Below are 21,820 nucleotides of genomic sequence, written 5' to 3' on the forward strand. Positions count from 1 at the left end.
GGGAGGGGCAGACGCCGCTAGGTCTAGATCATCAAGGTCTGGAACAAACATTTTGATACCAAATAGCATTCCGTAAGGGGTCCGCCACAAAGAGACCTTCTAGGGAGATTATTAAGTGCTTGCTGAATGCTATTGAGGTGGGCTAGCCAGTTCCGGCCTGTACCTAAAACCCTAACTGTCAAGGATTGCTTTAAGTCACAGTTCATCTGCTCCACAACACTATTGCCCTCAGGCCGGTATGGAGACGAAAATTTGGCTTGGACCCCCAATGATCGCACCTTGCAAGCCTTAGAGGCGAACACTGGACCCTGGTCCAAGTGGAAGGTACCACATGCAATAATTCCCACAAAGACATGCACATCCCTTATGACAGTTCGAGAATCAGCACTCCTTTGGGGTCACACCCACACATAGCGCGTGCAAGAATCAACTGCAACTAAGATGTACTTATAGGCAGTATCAGAGGAGAAAGGATCGCAGTGATATAAATAAACGCAGCCAAGCGGTTTATTAGATATATACAATTGTGTCTGGGGCGGGCGTGCAGCACTCGAAGGTTCAATCTGCTGGCATATGTCACAATGAAGGATATAATCTTGCGTTTGTTTGTACAATCCACACCACCAGTAACGCTGTTGCAAAAGTGATACAGTGGCATAGACGCCGGCATGAGAGGAGTCCATATCCTCATGAGCCAATGTAATCAGTGCGGACCTGCAATCCGCTCTGGGAATCAATCTGTCTCCAACTTCGTTAATTCTCACCTAAGGAACTTTATCAGGACTTAAGTGATAAGAGTACTTTGAAGGGAAACCTCTAGGGTAATCACTTCCCTTCTCTGCTGCAGCAATAGCTGCCAAGATGTCATTGTCAATCTTACTTTTGGAACTTGTAACTGCTGCAACCGTGCTAGAGGAGCGGGAACGCTGCTGCCCGAGTTGGCAGGCAGGGAGAGCAGTCAAGCTGCTGCCAGGATGGCTGACTCGGGCAGCAGCGTTCCCGCTCCTCTATCACAGTCCCCTCGTGGCCGGCTCATAGCCCCTCCTACCCGTGCGATGACCACTGTCGTGACAATTTCATTGGAATCCTTTGCTCTCCAAAATTTGATGCAGGGTTCTGACTGAGCTCAATTTAATCTGGATATTTATCGTACTTCCCTAACCATGGAGGTCCAGTCAACACACTCGCCCTAGAGGCAGTGTTAATTTTCAGGCGTATGTAAATTTCCGTCCTGATGATGATCTATGTACCTCATTATTGATCAAAACGTCATTGACTCCTTTAGACAGAATGCATGTTAAACACATTGGTTAAAACGTGTGCATTATTGTCTACTTCTCTACAAAGCTTGCCCTCACAATTCATGTATTGACAATAAGCTCTCTTTCATGCCTGGAAATGTTTTGTGTAATTGTTATTGTCTTCATGTTGTGAACCTTGAAGGATACAGGATTGTGTCCCACTCTATGACGCTCTGTCTTGAACTTTAGCATTTATTTCTGTATCTATTAAATCAAACAAAAGTGAATCAATATAGCACTGATTCTGTTCTATAGTCATTGTTCGATAGTACTATTTATTGAAGGACCCATTGTTCCCAATAGTTAGCTGATACCCAGGGTCCTTCTTACATTGCAGGTTCCCTTGTCTGTTGAAACTACCTTATAACCCCTACAGCAGAGGTATAAAGCAGCCTCATTTCACCAACGGAAACCGTTGCATGACGGGGGTGAGCGCCTGGGATGGACAAAGGACCTAATCTTACCGCCGCTAAGGAGTGGGGGAGGGCACCATTAAACCAAATGTGGTGCTGCCAAGCTGTAATCGGTATCTCCACTGTCCTATATGGATTGTACTCCATAGGCACGGCAGTCGGTGTATGAACATGAAACAAATTGGTATCTGCATTTATTGCAGGAAACGTAACCCATGAGAAGAAAAGCTCAAACGGGTATGACGCGTCCGCACACACCACAAAAACAACTGCCATGACCTCTAACGGGATGTTATAAGTCTGCAAATTATTGCGGACCGTCATCCGGCTATGCTGTGGAATATCAACCTCAGCCATAAGGACACAGAAAAGAACAAATACAATGCAAAGAAAAGTAGCACAACTGGTTAGTAATTCAACATAAACCATTTTAAGTATCAAGCTTGAAAAGACCTATTTAACTATAGGTAGGTTTATTCGTCACCATTGTCAACCGGAAATAATAGTGAGGGGGTCGTGAACTGATGTAAGCACTACTCAAGAGTCCCAAAATAAGACCTCTAAGTTGGGTGCGCCATGTTACAGGGATCCTGCTCCTACACAGAACTGTGCACAGAGACCCAGGACCTTAGTGAATTGTGTACCAAAAACTCACCTTAGTACCTAGAAACCCTAACCAGCTAGCATCAGTGTCACATTAGCTCTTTGTCCTATAGCAAAGGAACCAATTATTAGACAACCCAGAACATGTGACTTAGGTTATACTCAGGAATGGTGGGAAGCAAGAACACTCTTTCGTTATACTCTCATACCAGTTCACAACAGGAATAAAAAGAGACACGGGAAAGGTTAAAATATTTATTTTAACGACGTGCTTTAAGATGCAGTATCTTTGCTAACATAAGCAGACATATGATTAGAAATAATAGGATCAGCATTGTTACAATTCCATAAAACACAAAAGGAGAAATCATATTACAATGATGGTGAAAATAGGTCCTAGAGCGCCTAGTAAATCAACCTCCCTAGGTAGGAAATATGTTTTATAAAATATAGAAGGTCTCTTAGGCTTGTTTGGGGGTCCCCCTACCTCCAAGATCAGCAGGTGTGAATCACATCAGGATCTGCAAAAGCTCTCTGTCTCTCTGGAAAAACGGGATTCTTCCAAGTGCCTGAAATCATGCTTACAGTGCAATATTAAAGGCGCCAGAATCACGATGGCTGCAGCTGCATGTATGTTATGGCTAAAACGTGAGCCGATTAGCCCGAACAACAGCTACCTTGTTATGATAACCTTGGAGACTTTAGCACTCAGTGTGCAGACAACAGTCACGATGTAAGTCTAGGGATGCTGAAAACAAGCCATTCTCATGTGAAGCATTTCACGCAGCCTAGCTTTCAACAACAGTTATATGCAGTGTTGTGTGCAAAAGCGGCAAAAAGGTAAAATGTCATTTAAACTTCTAATAAGCCATTGCTAACATAGCAATGTGTGCAACAAGGCCCAGCCCTCACTACAATGTGTGCATGCATAGTGTACACAATATTGTACCTGCACTTGTGTTAGTGACTACTCCATTCCTTAATTATACGACTAATAACTGGAGTAATTTCAGTGTTGCAAAGAAAGTGCGTGCTGAATTTATAAGTGCTTAGGTATTGGTGAAATGATAGTATACGTAGATTGTGCTGGATGGGTGAATAGAGAAGTGCATGGGACAGACAGAAGGATTCCTAGACTGCCTAGGTACTAGCTGGGTATTTAGAAGAGCCTATCAATAGTATGTAGCTGGTTACAGGTCTGCATGCATAGTGCACAGAATATTGTAGCAGTACTAGTATTAGTGTGTCTATGGTTTTGAGAATGGTAGTCTGTATTCTACGGTGTGAGGAGGTGTATCAAATTATCACGTGGATGATGTCATCAGTGATGTCATTTGAGATGTCATGAGTGATGTCATCAGTGATATCACTGACCATGTCATGAGTGATGTTATATGTGACGTCATCAGCAGTGCATTGTGGGTGCTCGAGTCATAGTTAGCACAACTAACTATAACAGCCGAATTTCTCTTGTTGAGTGAAATGTCCAACTAACTATGACGTCCATGAAATTTATGTTTTTTCAGTGAATTTCTGAGGTTTTTTAAATGCTTATTTCTAACTATAATTTCCCTGAAACTTGTGGTGTTCGGTGAATTTTATATATATGTATTTAATCTCCTCTCACTTTTACAAGGAAGGAACCAGCACTCAGGTTGTAGTTTGGAAGTATTTAATCTGCAAAGGACGTGATCCACGTGTTTCGGCTCGTCCGAACCTTGATAATGATACAAGACGTCATTGTAGCATCCTTATTTAAATGTACAAATGCCTAAAGCTGCCAACATTAACAAAGGACTACATATTACTTTAATCCAAAAAGCTGGCGGCCATGTTGGCCTGGTCACGATGTGAAAATTCAGGAATTGATACAATAAAGAAAAGAAAACAAGTGTTTATCTTGCCCTGTGGCTTATTCATAAGAAACATACTTAGGATTTCAAACATCAACATAAACAATAGACTACACATTACTTTAAAGTGAAAGGCTATCAGCTATATTAATCTGGGCACGGTACGTATTATAATAGTTCTTACATGAAAGAAAAGAAAAAAAAGGGTGTTAATATACACACACTATCCCTAAATAAAGTTCTAGCAATTATTGTTCCATTCCATTCACAGCTCATTTGAGATGTCATGAGTGATGTCATGAGTGATGTAACTGACGATGTCATGAATTATGTAATGTCTCAGGTCATTAGCAGTACATTGCGGGGGCGAAAGTTATAGTTAGCTCAGGTAACTATAACTGCTGAATTTCACTGGTTGTGTTTGAGTGAAATCTAAATCTAACTATACCGTCCCTGTAATCTTTGTTTTTTTATGCAAATTTCTAGTTTTTTTTAATGTACAGGAAGATGCATATCACAATGGATGGTGGGGGGTTGGAAGCAGGGCCTGGCATTGTGCTGCCCCCATCCAAGCTTGCTGCTCCTGCCTTTCCTCCTCCTAGCCATCCATTGTCCAAGTCCATGTCACTGCTCCCTTATTACAGCTCTGTGTGGCCGTTGTTCTGCAACTGGCCTTCCCACCTTCTCCGAACAGTTAGCTTGCTGCTCCATCCACTTCCTCCCTATCCTCTGTTGTCTGAATCCACGGACTAACCTCCTCCCTCCTGCCATGCATGATCTGATGTGCTGCCACTGCCCTCCATTTAGCATGATGTACCAGTCCACTCCTCCTGCCCTACATTGCCCAATTCTATGCCCCATCATTGACCTCCTGCTTAGCCTCTGTGCTTCGCTTGCTGCCCCTATTCTCCTCCCCCCTGGCCTTCGATGTCTGTGTGCAGGCCCCTGCTCATCCTTTTTGCCCACAATGTTCCATGGACCTGCCACTCCTATCTACTCTGAGTGTTCCGTTGAGCTGCCACTCCCCTCGCACCTGCCTAGCTTTGTCAGATGACTGTAACCTGTCTCTGCCACCTCCACCCTGCCTGTCCACATTCGATGCCGCTATCCCTTTCCTCCTGTCCCGCATGGTCCATTTTACTGCCATACCCTTCTGCCCTCCCTGGTCTGTTGTGCTCCAACTGCTCCTCCTGCCTGCCCCGCGTGGTCTGTTGTGAGGCCCCTTCCCCTGAACTCTCTTGTCTGTGCCCAGGTCCTGACCCTCCCTTCTATCCTCCATGGTCCTTTGTGCATGCCCCTGCACCCTCCTTCTTGCCCATCATAGCCATTGTGCTGCCACTAACCCTCCTGCTTGCCATGCATGGTCTTCTGTGCGGCCATAGCCATTCCCACATTTCCTGTGTGGGCAGGTAGCTGCCCCTGACCCCCTCCCACCTTCCCTCCATGGTCTGTGTGTATGCCATTATAGTCCCACTGTTGCTCTCCATTGTGTGTCTTGCTTCTAGTACCCATCCTGCCTGAACTCCATTGTCATCTTGCTGCTCCTGCCCTGCCCCCTTCCCCCAGCCCTCTTTTTCCATGTGCAGACCCCTTCCCTCCCTCCTGGCTTATCTGTTCCATTGTAATGCCCCTGATCCGTCCCACCTGCTCTTTATGGTCTGGTATGCTGCAGCTTTCTCTCCTGTCTATCCATTCTAGTCAGCTAGCTACCATTGCCTCTTTCCCCTTTGTTCTCTTTTGTTCATGGGCATGGTTCTGTCCCCTCCCTATTGCTTTCAATGGATTGTTGTGCTACACTCCCGTCCCGCATGCCCTGTGTGGTGTATTGTGCTGCTGCAAACCCTGATGCCTGCCCTGTAGGGTCAGTTTGGTGCACCTCTCCATGTCCCTCCTGTCCTCTGTGATCCGAGTCCATGTCCCTACCCCAATTTCTCCTGCCTCCCATGATCCAATGTACCATACTTGCTAACATTTTGAACTTGGTAAGAGGGAGATTTTGAAAATAAATTGGGGTATTGATTTTCCAATTTAACTTACATTGAAAACAAGGAGATTGTAGACAGTAGACAGATCAAATAAAGCCCATTTGGGCACAAAAACATTGGACATTTCCTGGCTGAATCGGGTCTGTTGGCATGTATGGTTGTACTACCACTGCCTCTTCCTTCTGCCCACAATGGTCTATTATATTGCCACAGCCTCTCGTGCCAGTTCTGTATTGTTGGTTTGTTGCCCCTGACCCCCCTTTCCACTGCCCTCCATGGTCTGTTGTGCTGCCATTGCCCTTCCTGCCTGCCCAGTGTGGTCAAATTGTTACCTCTGCACCCTCCTACATGCCTTCAATTTTCAGAGTCCTTGCCCCTTGCCTCTCAACAGTATCCTAATGAACAACTAGATTGCTAACATTCTATATTTATTACAAAAGTGTGGAACGCCTGACGTCATCTTGATGTAATCAAAACTGTAATACCTAAAGCATTTCCCTTAGAAATTACATGTACAAGAGGGTCTTATTTGCATCAAATATAGGGTTAGTGCTCTAAAAACCTAAAATGAGGACATATTTTCAGAGTTTTCAAATAGCAACAAAGCACTTCTAAATTATTTGTTATCTTTATGTTTTTTTATCCAGTTGACCACTTGATTAAATGTTGGACTTAGGGGAGAGGATGTGGTGTTACTTCTAAAGCTGCAGACTTTGCAACTGGGGAACCAGGTTGGAGTTTCTGCTTCAGACCGACATTCTGTAATTCTGGTCAAATCACTTAATCTCCCCATGTCTATAACCCAAATGAATTTGTTCTTGTGTGATGTAGCCAATGCTCATGTAAAACACTCCAATACCTGACAAAACTGCACTATATAAAACTTCAAAAACACAAACAATAAAAAGTGTTTTGCACACTTCTGTAATTGGGCTATATGTGAGCTACATCTGGGTGATAATTGTGCTACATTTGGGCTCTTTTGTCTCTGGTGGCCATCTTGGGAGATTTATTTGTTATAAAGTTTCCTAATTTCCTCATTTACTGCAGTCTCCTCAGTAGGAAATGCTTTCAGTTTTTTTACTTTGATTCCATCAAGAAGGTATTCGGATATGTCACACATTTGCCATAAATTCTGAATGTTAGCACTCTAGTTGCTCATTAGATCACTGTAGTAAAGCTACTGCTTACCACAGAAGTCTGCTGCTGGTATTATAAGTGCATGTCAGAATATTTTTAATGAAATAGAAGAGGATTAGAAAAGTTACTCAAAATGTGCCCTAATATTTCTTTCTTCAGCTCTAATCATAATTTCTATGGCAAAATGAACCCCTCATTGTGTTTTGTTTTTTTAATTAAATGTTTTAAGTGTTACCAGTTTATTCCAATCAAGATGGCTTCAGTTGTGCCATACTTATGTCATAAATAAGACAGTAAGCGCTCTAGTTGTTCTTAAGAACACTCTGAGACATTCTGTCATTGAGCTATACGTGGGCTACATCTGGATGATATGTGTGCTACATTTGGGCTCTTTTGTCTCTGGTGGCCATCTTGGGAGACTTATTTGTTATGAAGTTTCCTAATTTCCTCATTTACTGCAGTCTCCTCAGGAGGAAACACCTTCAGTTTTTTACTTTGGTTCCATCAATAAGGCATTCAGATGTGTTACAAATTTGCAATAAATTCTGAATGTTAGCACTCTATTGCTCATTAGATCACTGTAGTAAAGCTACTACTCACCAGTGAAGTCTGCTGCTGGTATTCAAAGTGTATGTTTCAGTCTGCATGTCAGAGTGATTCAATGAAATAGAAGAGGATTTGAGAAGTCAAAATGTGCCCAAATTTTTCTTTCAGCAGCACTAATCATAAATTCTATGGCAAAAGGAACCCCCTCATTTTATTCCTTTGCAAATTAAATGTTTTAAGTGTTGGCTTCAGGTGTGCCATACACACACCTTATTGTCATAAGTAAGACTGTTAGCGCTTTAGTTGTTCTTTAGAACACTCTAAGAAGCTGCAGTAGAACACAAAGAAATCAACTGACAGGCTCTTCTCTTGTTGGATGTACATGTTTTACTGAGAATGTCAGACTTAATTCTCACATGACTGAGAAAGATAATGTGAATTAACAGAACATATGCTCTCAGTTTAGCCTATAGATCACCTTCCAAACCTCTGTGGGAAAAGCATGAGAAAAGAGTTTTCTCTTAAACATGATCCATGATATCCAAGCAGGAGGTTTTTCACATTGTACCATCAACAAATGATTTATAATGTAACTAAAGTCTTAAAAACTTGTATTAACTGCAATGCTTTATAATGAGGTGCTATCGTGTATATTCGTCCCACGATGGCTGCCAACATTTCTTGGATGAAGTGCTGACAGCCAATCAGATCTCACAATGAGATGTGTCATCAGGCTTCGCCCAGATATATATGCATTTTTGTTCCTTTAAAGTCTAAAAAACTACTGAACAGATTCTCTGTCTCTAAAGCAGCTCTGCTGACCTAGTTCTTAGGCTCTAGAGCAGCCCTGCTGACCTGGTTCTCTGGCTCTAAAGTAGCTCTGCTGACCTGATGCTATGGCTCTAAAACAGATCTGATGACCTGGTTCTCTGGCTTTAGAGCAGCTCTGCTGACCTGGTTCTCTGGCTCTAAAGCAGCTCTGCTGTCCTGGTTCTCTGGATCTAAAGCAGCTCTGCTGGCCTGGTTCTCTGGCTCTGAAGCAGCTCTACAGACCTGGTTCTCTACCTCTAAAGCTGCTCTGCTGACCTGGTTTCTCTGGCTTTACATTAGCTCTGCTGATATGGTTCTCTGGCTCTAGAGCAGCTCTGCTGACCCAGTTCTTAGGCTCTAGAGCAGCTCTGCTGACCTGGTTCTCTGGCTCTACAACAGCTCTGCTGACCTAGTTCTCTGGCTCGAAACCAGCTCTGCTGACCTGGTTCTCCCCCTCTAAAGCAGATCTGCTGACCTGTTTCTCTGCCTTTAGAGCAGCTCTGCTGACCTGGTTTTCTGGCTCTAGAGCAGCTCTGCTGACCTGGTTCTCCGGCTCGAGAGAAGCTCTGCTGTCCTGGTTCTCTCCCTCTAAAGCAGCTCTGCTGACCTGGTTTCTATGGCTCTAGAGCAGCTCTGCTGACCTGGGTCTATGGATCTAGAGCAGCTCTGCTGACCTGGTTCTCAGGTTCTATGGCAACAGTGCTGACCTGCTTCTTAGGCTCTAGAGCAGCTCTGCTGACCTGGTTCTCTGGCTCTACAAGGCTCTGCTGACCAGGTTCTCTGGCTCTAAAGCAGCTCTGCTGACCAGGTTTCACTGGCTTTACAGTAGCTCTGCTGACCTGGTTCTGTGGCTCTAAAGCAGCTCTGCTGACCTGGTTCTCTCGCTCTACAGCAGCTCTGCTAACCTGGGTCTCTGGCTCTACACCGGCTCTGCTGACCTGGTTCTCTGGCTCTAAGCAGCTCTGCTGACCTGTGCAATGGCTCTAAAGCAGCTCTGCCCACTCCTACAATCATCCTAACAGAAGCCTGTCCTTATCTAATCACTCTGCTGAAACATAAGCGCTTATAAACGTATCCTGCTGACAACTACTAGCACCCTAGGAACCCAGTCACTGTCTATACACTTGCAGAAGGACTCAGGCATTCAGACAAGCAGTGGTACAGTCAAATGTGCACAATGTATGCAGTCCCTTAACCCCTTGCAGACTACTGAGTCAGTCCTGCAAAAATCAAGGTCATAGTCTTGTTTGTCTAGGATCACACTGTGTCCACTCCTACAATCATCCTGACAGAAGCATGTTCATATCTAATCTCTCGAAACATAAGAGCTTATCAACTTATCCTGCTGTCAACTACTAGCACTCTAGGAACCCAGTCAGTGTCTATGCACTTGCAGAATGCCTTGAGCATTGAGACAAGCAGTGGTACAGTCAAATGTGCACAATGTGTGCGGTCCCTTAACCCTTTGCAGACTACTAAATCAGTCCTGCAAAAGTCCAGGTAATAGTCATGCTTGTCTGGAATCACACTGTGAGTCTATGTCTACTCCTACAATCATCCCAACAGAAGCATGTTCTTATCTAATCACTCTGCTGAAACATAAGTGCTTATAAACTTTTCGTGCTGTCAACTACGTACACCCTAGGAAACCAGTCACTGTCTATGCACTTGCAGAATGACTTAGACATTGAGACAAGCAGTGGTACAGTCAAATGTGCACAATGTATGTGGTGCCTTAACCCCTTGTAGACTACTGATGATCCAGCGGCCTATAGAAAATATGCCATAAGCAATGCTACCCAACTCTACAATCTACTACCTAAATATATCTCTAACTCATGGACCCATTAATTAAACATGACATATTTTGACCTACTGAATCAGGTGATCAAATTAAACCTAAATACACCTTATTTACAAATTATATACAAACTATATACAACCGCGGTAAATGTTGACATCATTTGAACAAAACCTAATTATTTAAATGACCACCATGGCGATGGCATCTAGCTAATAGTAACCTATGCTTCTGAATAACCAAGACCAGCTTGTTTCAAAAGTAAGATTTTTATTAACTAATTGTAGATAATTCAAATTATAGTTTCATAAATGCAATTTAATTAGAATTATAGTAAGCATGTTTGAAAAGTGTCATAAGAAAATGTACAGTTTTAAGCAAGAAATTATAAGTTTCTAAAATACTACGTCCTTAGCTAAGCTAAATAAATGAAAAGGTAAAGTTTTTTTGAGGATTCTTACGTGCTCCACGCAAAGTCCATCAGCACGACACCCTCATCGGAAAGTCAGAAAGCAGCAGCCAGCCCATCCCCAAGGCATGGACTTTTTATACCTTTCTATGCTAGCTAATCTAAGTAAAGGAAAATTTTCTGCAAACGACGATGTCTCATTGGTCGGAGAGTGACAAGTGACATGTCACCTACATTTCAAAACTTCCATTCGGTCATATTCTTTGGGACCATTGTCTTTCTTGTACGTGTTCCAAAGCTTCCTTGAATTGCAACAATTTTAACAAGAGTTCTCACTGACTCCATTGCACTTCCGCGGATGCCAAGTTAACAAAATTGTTCTTTTCTACCGGTTTCTGACCTTGGCCACGTCCGACAGAATGATGACAACACATTATCTTTGCTGAGTGAATGCAATTTTGATAGAAAACTTTTCTTTCACAGAGACATCTCGTGCTCCTTGCAGAATTAAATTCATCGTTTAGTAAACTCGAGCAAACTAGGCCCAAAAGCAGGCAACTTATTTTTCTAGTATAAAACAAACACAAGAAAAGTATTAATGTAAGAAATATTGTATATTCTGTTTCCACCCTTCGTTTACTAATTAATTAACCCACCCAATTAGTCTAATGTTACCTAGCACCAAGCAACAAATAAGCAGCATTTTATATCTACCAGTCTTCATGAATCCATAAAAACCTTATGTGCACCTAGAATAGTAGAAATGACATCACATAGACAAGGAAAGCAAAATAAGCACATGCTTCTTTTAAATCTGCTGCAGTTTAGTAATGACAAAACGAAAACGACAAATTAATTTATTATTTTTGCACGAACAAAAGATGCAACATTTATGCACGTTTATGAGCACACGTGTTACCAACCCCATGTGTAAAGTTTAATCTAGGTTGTGTTAGCAAAACACACCACAAAACGTTAATATTATTATTTATGTTATGGAAATGTGACTTCACGAGTTTAAACAGATTTCTGTTTTCTATCTCGCTCCATCAACTCTCTCATCTGGTGATTCACAAATCACCACACCACCACCCAAAATTTGGAATTTTAAACTTTCTGGAAAATGATTCAAATTCATCTGTGTCAGTATTTCTAAAAATCTGTTTCTGCAAAATCCTTGCAATTATCATAACGAGCTCTGTGTAATTCCTGCAACTCAATCTCCCTCTGCTCTTCTTTTTTGAGTTTATAAATTCTTCTCTTTTCTCTCGTTTGTCTCTTTCTCTTATGCAACAAACAACCAATTTTTGTCAAAATAAAAATGAATATTATCACAATCAAAGGTGCCAAAATCTTGCCAAGAACTGAACTTTCAATGTCATGAAACCAATTTTTGATTGATTGGAATCTTTTTGAAAGTCTTTCTGAAAAATCTTCTTCTTCTAACGGGATTATCTCTGAATGCATCTCTGTGATGTTCTTAATGTACATTTCAAGGTTCTTACTTTCATCAGGGATATATGTGCAACAATGTTGCACATGTAAAATGCCACAGACTCCTCCGTCTTTTGCCAGGAGTATGTCTAAAGCAAGGCGATCTTGAATCACCATGGATCTAATTGCAATGACCTCAACATTCACTAATTGGAAACCATCAGCTGTGTCTGTTGACAATCTGTCAACAATTGTGGACAATTTTCTGATTCTACCTGAGTTCAGGGTTATACCTACAATAGGTATCACTGCTTGAAAAATATCTCCCAAAACTTCTGTAAAAGTTTCTCTTTTATCCCTATTTACATGATTGTGGATTTTGAACAAACCTTCTGAATCTCTGTCAACATGGAATATCTTAGGAAACACAATCCCAACATAACAAGTTCCATACCAATGATCAGGAAGGTTGTAATAAGCCTTGTCACCACACACAAAATAAATCCCAGGGAAAATTGGATCTTTTCCACCTTTAAATCTCCAACCTCCCATGATCTGATAAGTATCTTCACAATTACTCGCACCCACAAAGTAATTATCAAAAAGTGTATTATCTCTCCTAATGCAAAGCTTACCACTAATTGGTTTGTCTATGTGAATTGCAACATTATCAAGCATTTTGCCATTAAGCCTCTCATCCTCTTTCTGCCAGAACCTGGATTTGGTCTGCTTGACTATCTCGTTTCTCTTGTAAATTGCTCTCCTCTCTTCAACCAGGTTCAAAAACTTCTTTCCCTCAGCACTTAGTTTGCAGGTTAAATTATTCTTGTAAGCATACTCATAAGTAAGTTCATTAGTAACAAGGACAAATTCCCTCATCTGTTTTGCTCTCTTATGCTTATTCAAAGCACCCTCAATTTTTAAATGAGCAAAAATCTCGTCAAAATCTGAATAATAGTATTCTAAGCGTCCAGTCTGATAGAACAAGCTAGCTAACACACTGCATGTCACACCATATGTAAGAGGAAGCATATTGTATGTCACTCCCTCAGAAACAGAAGCAGGTAATTTAACACAGACATAGCAGTCTTTTGCATCCATTACCTTGACATATTCACTCAAAAGTCTTGTGAATGTATTGCTTGAAAAATCACTGATAGATTTGTCCTGATGAATATTAGGTTGATGATCAATAACTTTGCCAGTTGCACTATGTTTGTTTTGACTAACTGCAGCTTTGCTTGTCATATCGGCTTTGTGAAAATCCTTGTTAATTTCAAATGGAATGATAACAGCTAAAACTAACCAGAGCAGAATTAAAATGAGCAGACACACCAGAGTCATCTTACAGCATCTCTTAAATATGGAACATCTTGAAGTACTTTGTTCCATAACGTAAGGCATCTTTGGTTAGTTTTGTCTTAAAAAGAAAAAATTTAAAACTATTTTAAAAATTTAACTAAAAGAATTTAACTAAAAGAATTATTTACACCCCCCTTTTAAAATATATATATATTTTTTTTTTCAACCCTGACAGTATTTCTTCGACCTTATGTCACAAATGAATTTTCTTCAACTAAACAACTTTTCTTCGACCTTGTGTCATCTAACAAGATTTCTTCGGCCTTTTGCCAAAAATTAAAAACCCAAAACCCAATTAAAATTTCTGTACTTCAATCATTGTCACTAATTTCTTCAATTTCTTCTTCCTCTTGACTACTATCGTAAATGTCAATGACAGGTGGAATTACTAGATAAGTCCACTCAGGTGATTTATATTTCTGATTTGGCCTTATGATCCTTTTTCCTTTTCTTGTTACCACTTCAATTTTTCTTCCAACTCCAACTTCTTTTCCAGAATCCTTTTGACTACTGATTTCTTCCACCTGCTCCTTCGGTTTTTTGATCAACCTAACTCTCAATCTTCCACCAGGCCGGAAATCTGTCTTTCTCACAAACTTTCTTTTTGGTTCTGAAGCTTTCGTCTCAGACTTCCAAGACCTTTTCTTTGGACTTCTTTTTTCACCATCCAGATCACTTTCTCCAGTATCACTGTCTGAAACTTCAATTATTGACTCAGGAACTTCTCTATTCGGCAGTTTCACTCCTTCAGGAACTACACTTTGTCTTCCATCACTGGTACTCGGTAATTCGTCTTCCTCCTCCTCTTCAATTACCTCCAACTTCCCAGATTCTGGACTTCCGTTCCTTACTTCAGAGCTTAATTTCTGCTTTTCGATACTCTCCTGGTCAGAAATTTCTTTTGGCTCAGCCTCACTGTCTTCAATGGAAATCACTCCATTAATCTTCTTGACTGAGTCCTCAGTCGTTTTTCCTTCTGATAGATTCTCTTCTTCCCCGGAATCTATTTCAATTATTTCAGAGCTTTTTCTTGTCAATTCTTCATTCACAGGTACAAGTTCCAGATGTCGACCTCCCTGTCGATCTTCAGTCTCTGGATTTGTTTCACCTTCTACTTCTGAATCAGAATCTTCTGTAGTATCACTTTCTACATCAGAACTCTCAGGAGTAGGCACTGGAATGGTATGACTAGGATGTATCCACCTCTTTAATCCTCTGCATTTCACTGCGTTTGTAGTAACCAGAATTATTTGTCTAGGCTTCTGCCACCTAGGAGCCAAACAATTTCTTCTCCGATGTACTTTTGTAATGACCCAATCACCAGGTCTCAAATCATGTGTCAGAACTTTCTCATTTGATTGTGCTTCAGTTCCCACCTGATTAGACACAGAAGTCACTATATCAGATAACCTTTTACAGTAATCCAAAATAGCACTGTCATTTATACTCAACAATTTGCCTACAGGTACAAAAGCCTGCCTCATGACTCTTCCCATCAGTATTTCATGAGGACTTAAACCTGTCTTTTTATCAGGTGTACTTCTCAATGACATTAAAACAAGTGGAAGAGCATCGGTCCACTTTACACCTGTTTCCAGACACATTTTTCCAATCCTGTTTTTAATTGTCCCATTAATCTGCTCAACCACCCCAGATGCCTCTGGTCTGTATGCACAGTGTATTTTCTGCTCAATGCTTAATGCCTCACATATCAGCTTCATCAATTTGTTATCAAAATGGCTTCCTCCATCACTCTCAATAGTGACTGGAAAACCGTACCTTGGGATGATTTCTCTGAGTAGCAATTTTGCCACTGTGATTGAATCACAATGTCGTGTAGGAAATGCTTCCACCCATCTTGAAAACAAACAAACAATTACAAGAACATATTTCAGACAATTGTGTAGGGGCATTTCAATGAAATCCATCTGCAATCTGGTAAAAGGACCACCCTCTTGACCAATTACCCCTGTACCTACAACTGATTTTCTGTTTGGGTTCATTTGTTGGCATGACAAACACCTTTGACAAAAAGACTCTGCAATCGTTCTGAATTTAGTATTGAACCAAGTCTCTCGGAAAATCTGATCATAGAATCTCTTCCAAGGTGAGCTGGACCATGATACAATCTGGCCATATCAGCAATCAAACAATTTGGTAAGACTACTCTGCCATCTTTATAGACCCACACTCCATCCTCATCACGTGGTCTACAATCTGCTCGTAACCATAGATCTTTTTCCTCATCATCTGCTTCATTTTGTAAATCTCTAATCTCCTGCCATGTCTCTACAACAGTTGTTAGCATCAATGAATTTGAATCAGTTTCTTTACTCTTTTCCCGATTGTATGCACAACATTTTCTTGCGCACTACTTTGCTGTTTCATCTGCATAGGCATTGCCTTTTGAGATATAATCCACTCCTTTTGTATGTGCAGCACACTTCACAATTGCGATTTCTTTCGGCAACTGTATGGCTTCAATTAATCTTTTGATGAAAACTGCATTTTTAATTGGTGACCCTGCTGAGGTCAAATAGCCTCTCTGAGACCAGAGCTGTCCATAATCATGCACAACCCCATACCCATACTGACTATCAGTAATGACGGTAACTCTTATATCTTTTGATATTTCACAAGCATGAATCAAAGCAATCAATTCAGCCACCTGTGCTGAACGAATTCCTTCAAGACATGATGCTTCTTCAACATCTGCAACTGTACAGACTGAATATGATGCTTTCAAAACACCTCCCTCTGTCCTCAGACAGGAGCCATCCACAAAGTAGACAACATCTGATTCAGGCAAAGGTACATCTTTGATGTCCTGCCTTGGTTTGGTGCAAAATTCCATGACATCCAAACACTCATGTTCCACTTCATTTTCATCAACAATTTCAGAATCAGGCAATAATGTAGAAGGATTTAGATTCAAACATCTTGAAATGGAAACATTATCTGCTCCCAGTATAATTTTCTCATACTTTGTCAATCTGCTGCTTGTTAAATGTTGAGTTTTACCTCTTGTCAGTAATATTTCAACTGAATGAGGCACAAAAACTTTCACAGGAAATCCCATTATGATTCCTTCACTCTGCTCAAGACTGACACTTGTAGCTGCAACTGCTTTCAAACAACCTGGTAATGCTTTTGCAATGGGATCAAGAACTGCAGAAAAATATGTAATGGGTTTCTTAATATAGTTCAAAATCTTTCTCATAATTCGGCATGCCCAAAGCAGGAGCTTGACATAAGCTCCTTTTCAGGTTCTCAAAAGATTCCATCTCAGCTTCATTGAGAATAATTGGATCTTTCACATCAGACCTTGTCAGTCTCTGTAGTGGTTTTGCAATTACCGAAAATCCACTTATCCATTGTCGACAGTAGCCAACCATTCCCAAAAACATTCGAACTTGTCTCTGTGTTCTTGGTGGTTGCATTGCTTGAATCATTTTAATTCTCTCAACTGTCACTTGTCTTTTTCCCTTTGCAATTCTGTGACCAAGATATTTCACTTCTTGTTTGCAAAATTGTAATTTTGCCGGAGACACTTTATGTCCCTCGTCTGCAAGATGATTCAAAAGTGTTATTGTGTCTGCCACACAATTTTCTCTCGTTTTAGCAGCTATCAACAAATCGTCGATATACTGCACCAACGTAGACCTACCAGGTAAGTCTAAATTTTCCAAAGACCTTTTTAACAACTCATTAAAAATTGAAGGACTCTCTGTATACCCTTGAGGGATTCTACACCATGCGAGGGTCCTACTCTGGAATCTGAAAGCGAAAATTTCCTGACTCTCTGGATGTAGAGGAACAGTAAAAAATGCATTGCAAAGATCAATGACAGTGTACCATTCAGCATCGTGTGGAATCTGATACAAGATCACTGCTGGGTTTGGAACCACAGGACAACATGGAACAACGATTTGATTAACCTTTCTCAAATCCTGAACTATCCTGTACGTTCCATTCGACTTTTTAATTCCCATAATCGGTGAGTTACAAGAGCTACTCTCAATTTCTTTTAAAACACCTTGTTTTATGAATTTGTCAATCACAGGTATGACTCCCTCAATTGTCTCTGCTTTCATCTTGTATTGAGGTATATTAGGGAATTCTATTCTCTGCTTCAGTGTAATTTTGACTGGATCGACATGTTTCATTAGACCCATTTCATTCCCAGTCAAATCCCAAATCTCAGATTTCACAGTTTCCTTGAGCTCCTCTGGCAGATTTTCTTTTTCAAATGCAGGAAACAATTTTGTTTCCTCCGTTTCCATCAACATCATTGTCAATCTGTACAAGCCATCTTCCTCCATTGTTTGTAATTCGACTCCTTCAGGAGAACAATATATTCTGCAATTCATCTTGCACAATATATCTCTGCCCAATAGATTCACCGGACTACTGTTACAAACCACAAATCTGTGTTTGTCTTTGAAATTTCCAATTTCAACTGGTACTGGATCAGTCAAATCAGTCCTGATTTGTTGATTGCTTACTCCTACAACTTGGATGGTATCCCCAGAGAGAGGTAGGTTTTCTATTTCCACTGATCTAACAGTAGAACGGGTAGCACCAGTGTCCACTAGAAAAGTGATGTCTACATCATTAACTTTCCCATTTACAAATGGACCAGACTGGTCAACCTCAAGAGTGGCTCCAACAACACACTCTTCCTCCTCTCTCGGGCACCGTCAGTAATAATCATCAGAATCACTCTCCTGCCCTTCTGCTAATAAAAATTGTTGTGCTGCATTTTGCACCCTTTGTCTTTGCGGTTTTATTACCTGATCATCTCCTTGAAATCCCACACCTGAATTATATTTCTGCGTTCCCCCACAATTTGGAAACGGTGCCTGTGGCAATTGATTCTGACGGTTATTCACTTGATTCACCTGTTGCTGGTTTACCTGTTGCTGCAACTGTCGTTGAAGACTCAATTCGTTTAAACTCTGTTGCAACTGTAGCTGTTGCTGCAGGTCAACATCATTCTGCATCTGTGGATTTAACAATGGGCTTTTTAAATTTCTAGGTGGTTTCTTACACTCGTCTTTCCAGTGTCCAATCTCGCCACAATTAAAACAAGGCAATCTTTGTTTCATCTCTTCAATTTTTGGATTAATTTTTCTCACAAAATTATTACTTTTGAACTTTCCTTGCCCTTGGTTCGAATTTGTAGTTTGCGCAAAATTTGTGTTTTTTTTACCAAGACTGGCAATCTGTTGCTCAGCCACTTTTACCTGAGCCCACATGGCTTTCTCCTTGAGCTTCTTTTGTCTGGCTTCTAGCTCATCACTGCAGTACTTTGCCTTTCTCAAAATGTCATCAACAGAAAGTGCTTGCCATCCGACAATACTGTTTCTGATCATGTCTGCAATTTCTGGTTTCAGGCCATAAACAAATCTATAGACGAAATGACTCATATCTTTCTCGTCTAATTTCTCATAGCCACTATATTGTTTAAAAATCAACAGTAACCTTTCATAAAATGAATGAACTGATTCTTTTGTTTCCCGGTTTGTCCTTTCTATTTTAACCCAATCAACCTCTTTTGGTGGAATTTTGTTTTTCAACCAGTAAATCACTTTTTCATAAAAATCCATTACTAGGGGATTTGGAGCACCTGTTTCTTTATTTCGATCCGGTTCTTCTTTTGGCCAACTTATGGATATTTTACATTCTGTCCAAAGATCAGATGGGACAACAATATCGAAAAATCCATCCAGATCAATCCACAGAACTTTTGAGACTTTGATGAATCTGTCCACTTGCCTATACCACTCCACTGGCTTTTCCCTCAATTTTGGAAAATCATTTGTGAACAGCAATATGTCCTGCCTCGACCATGGGACATGAACATATCCTCCACCTGCAATCTCTCTCATTGGAAATTGTTTTGACAATTTTTCCAATTTCTCATCTTCCTTCTTTTTCGTCCATTTCACTCTCCACTTGCTTAATTCTCCCAATTTTTTAATGTAAACAATCAAATCTTTTATGTGCATTATTCTTCCCATTGAATTCAAACTTTCAATGTCACCTTCTGAAAAATCTAATCTGTAATGTTTTGCAAAATTCTTTGCCTGCTCACATCAATTTCAAGTTCAGCTGCCAGTTCTTCCAACTGGTCATATTTGTTTTTCGTTTTCCACTGCATACTCTTGCAAATGAACAGTAGTTCATCATCTCGATAATAATTTAGACTGTCAGGACCAATCGTACCAATTATTAATTCCTCAATATTTGCTTTTAATTTTGCAACATCAAGTTTAGGTTTGGTCACCCTAACTTCAGGACTCTCAGCATCAGATTCTGCACCCATCGGTGTTTTTGGAGATAAATCCTCATTAAAAGTTAAATCTTGCATTCTCGATCTTGAAGAGTTTATTTCAGATATGTCTGAGTAAAAATTTTCACCAACTCTTTGAATTTCTGCATTTAAAGGAACAGTTAACCCTGTCTTATAAGCTTCTCTTTGCTCAAAAACAGGCTGAACAGGACCAATTGTTACTGGAACTGTCACAGCTTCCATGCTTTTTGTTATTTGTCTAATTAATTCTTCCTTTGATCGTAAATACTCAGAAGGATCTCCAGCCTCTGCATTTCTGGCTTCTCTCACATAATTTTTTGGAGCTTCTCTTGATCTTGGAATTAATGAAGAATGTCTACCGTCATTACGGACATTTGCATTTATCTCAGATTCCGGTCTTCTTGGAGTTTCAACAATTTCACAATTATTTGGATAAAGTTTAGGAGCTTCATTAATTGGAGGTGCACTTGGTGTAGTTTCTGTAGAAACCACCGGAGTGGACCATGATCTAGGAGGTCTCAAAGGCTGATTCCTTTTATCTGAAGTGTAAATTTCCTCTAAAACTGCATCTTCGGATTCACTCTCTAATGGGGCATTATTTCTCTTTTCAGTTCTTTTTCCCTCAGGAGAACCTAAAACCATCTCTCTAATTACATAAAGTCCCTCACTCATACTTCCCTGTCTCCACATTCTCATCCTGTCTTCATGTGTTTCTCTTCTATAACTTGGAGGTTTAGAAGGTCTTTTAATTCCGCTTGCTTCTCTTTGTAATTGGTACATCTCATCCTCCCATTCAACTAAAGCTTCAAATTGAGTTGGCCTCGGCTTGGGTTTAAGAGCATTCATTTTCTCTCTTAAATTTCTCAAAACCTTCACATTAAACGAACCATCATCAGGCCAAGTTAAAACACCGTCATCCTTTGTATATTGTTTCCAAGCATCAAACCACAAAACAGTATGATAACCATATTCACCTTCCATATACGCTGCAGGTGTTTTGTACTTATGAAGTAATTTACCACCTCGCGTTTCAATTTTCTTGTCAGGCGACATAAGATTTTTAAGTTTCTGAAACAACGTTGGCTTTTTCTCAACGTGTTTAAAATGATAACTCATTTTTAAGAGTTAAATTCAATTAACAAATTTGTTCGTAAAATATTTCCGGGATGTTCCGCTAAAACAACCATCCGTGCGCGAAACACACCAACAAGCCAATGAGGGTTGAGCTACGTCACTTTTCCACTCAACCAATAAAAATGAAGATTTTCTGAAGAACCAATCGGCTTACAGTTCGTCAGAGACTCAAGAACCAATCAGAGCACAGCTTGTGACGTATGTCACCCAATCCCAGCGCGGCTCTGTGACGTACACAGCAGCTGCGGTTTCTCACTTCTCACTCTTAGCGCTTACCCCATCTTCACAAAATCTTTTCACAGCGCCATTTTGAGAACGCTTTCTCGATGTAAATTAACTTTTAACAATGACAATAAGGACTCATCTGACTGTTTCTCTAAATAGGATAGTTTGCATGCATTCAAGTATTCACAACTCGGAATAGTCGACGCTATTCTAATAGAATAATTTTCATTCGCCAGTAGAGTAATCTTTTTACTCTGCCCTTCAAACAAGTAATTATGAACTTATTTCCCTCCGAACGCACAACTAAGTGACTGTCCAAAAGTTCCACTTGAACATAAATTACAAAACAAACTCGCACTTTTACACAGAAAAATCCCTAACTACAAACACACATGAAATCTGTACAGGACTCTCACCTGTTTATAGAAATCATGCACCGTTAGCAAAATAACGACGTTATCCGTACAGGACTCTCACCTGTTTATAGA

This window comes from Lissotriton helveticus, chromosome 5_1 (assembly GCF_964261635.1).
Source record: "Lissotriton helveticus chromosome 5_1, aLisHel1.1, whole genome shotgun sequence".
In the NCBI taxonomy this organism is placed as follows: domain Eukaryota; kingdom Metazoa; phylum Chordata; class Amphibia; order Caudata; family Salamandridae; genus Lissotriton; species Lissotriton helveticus.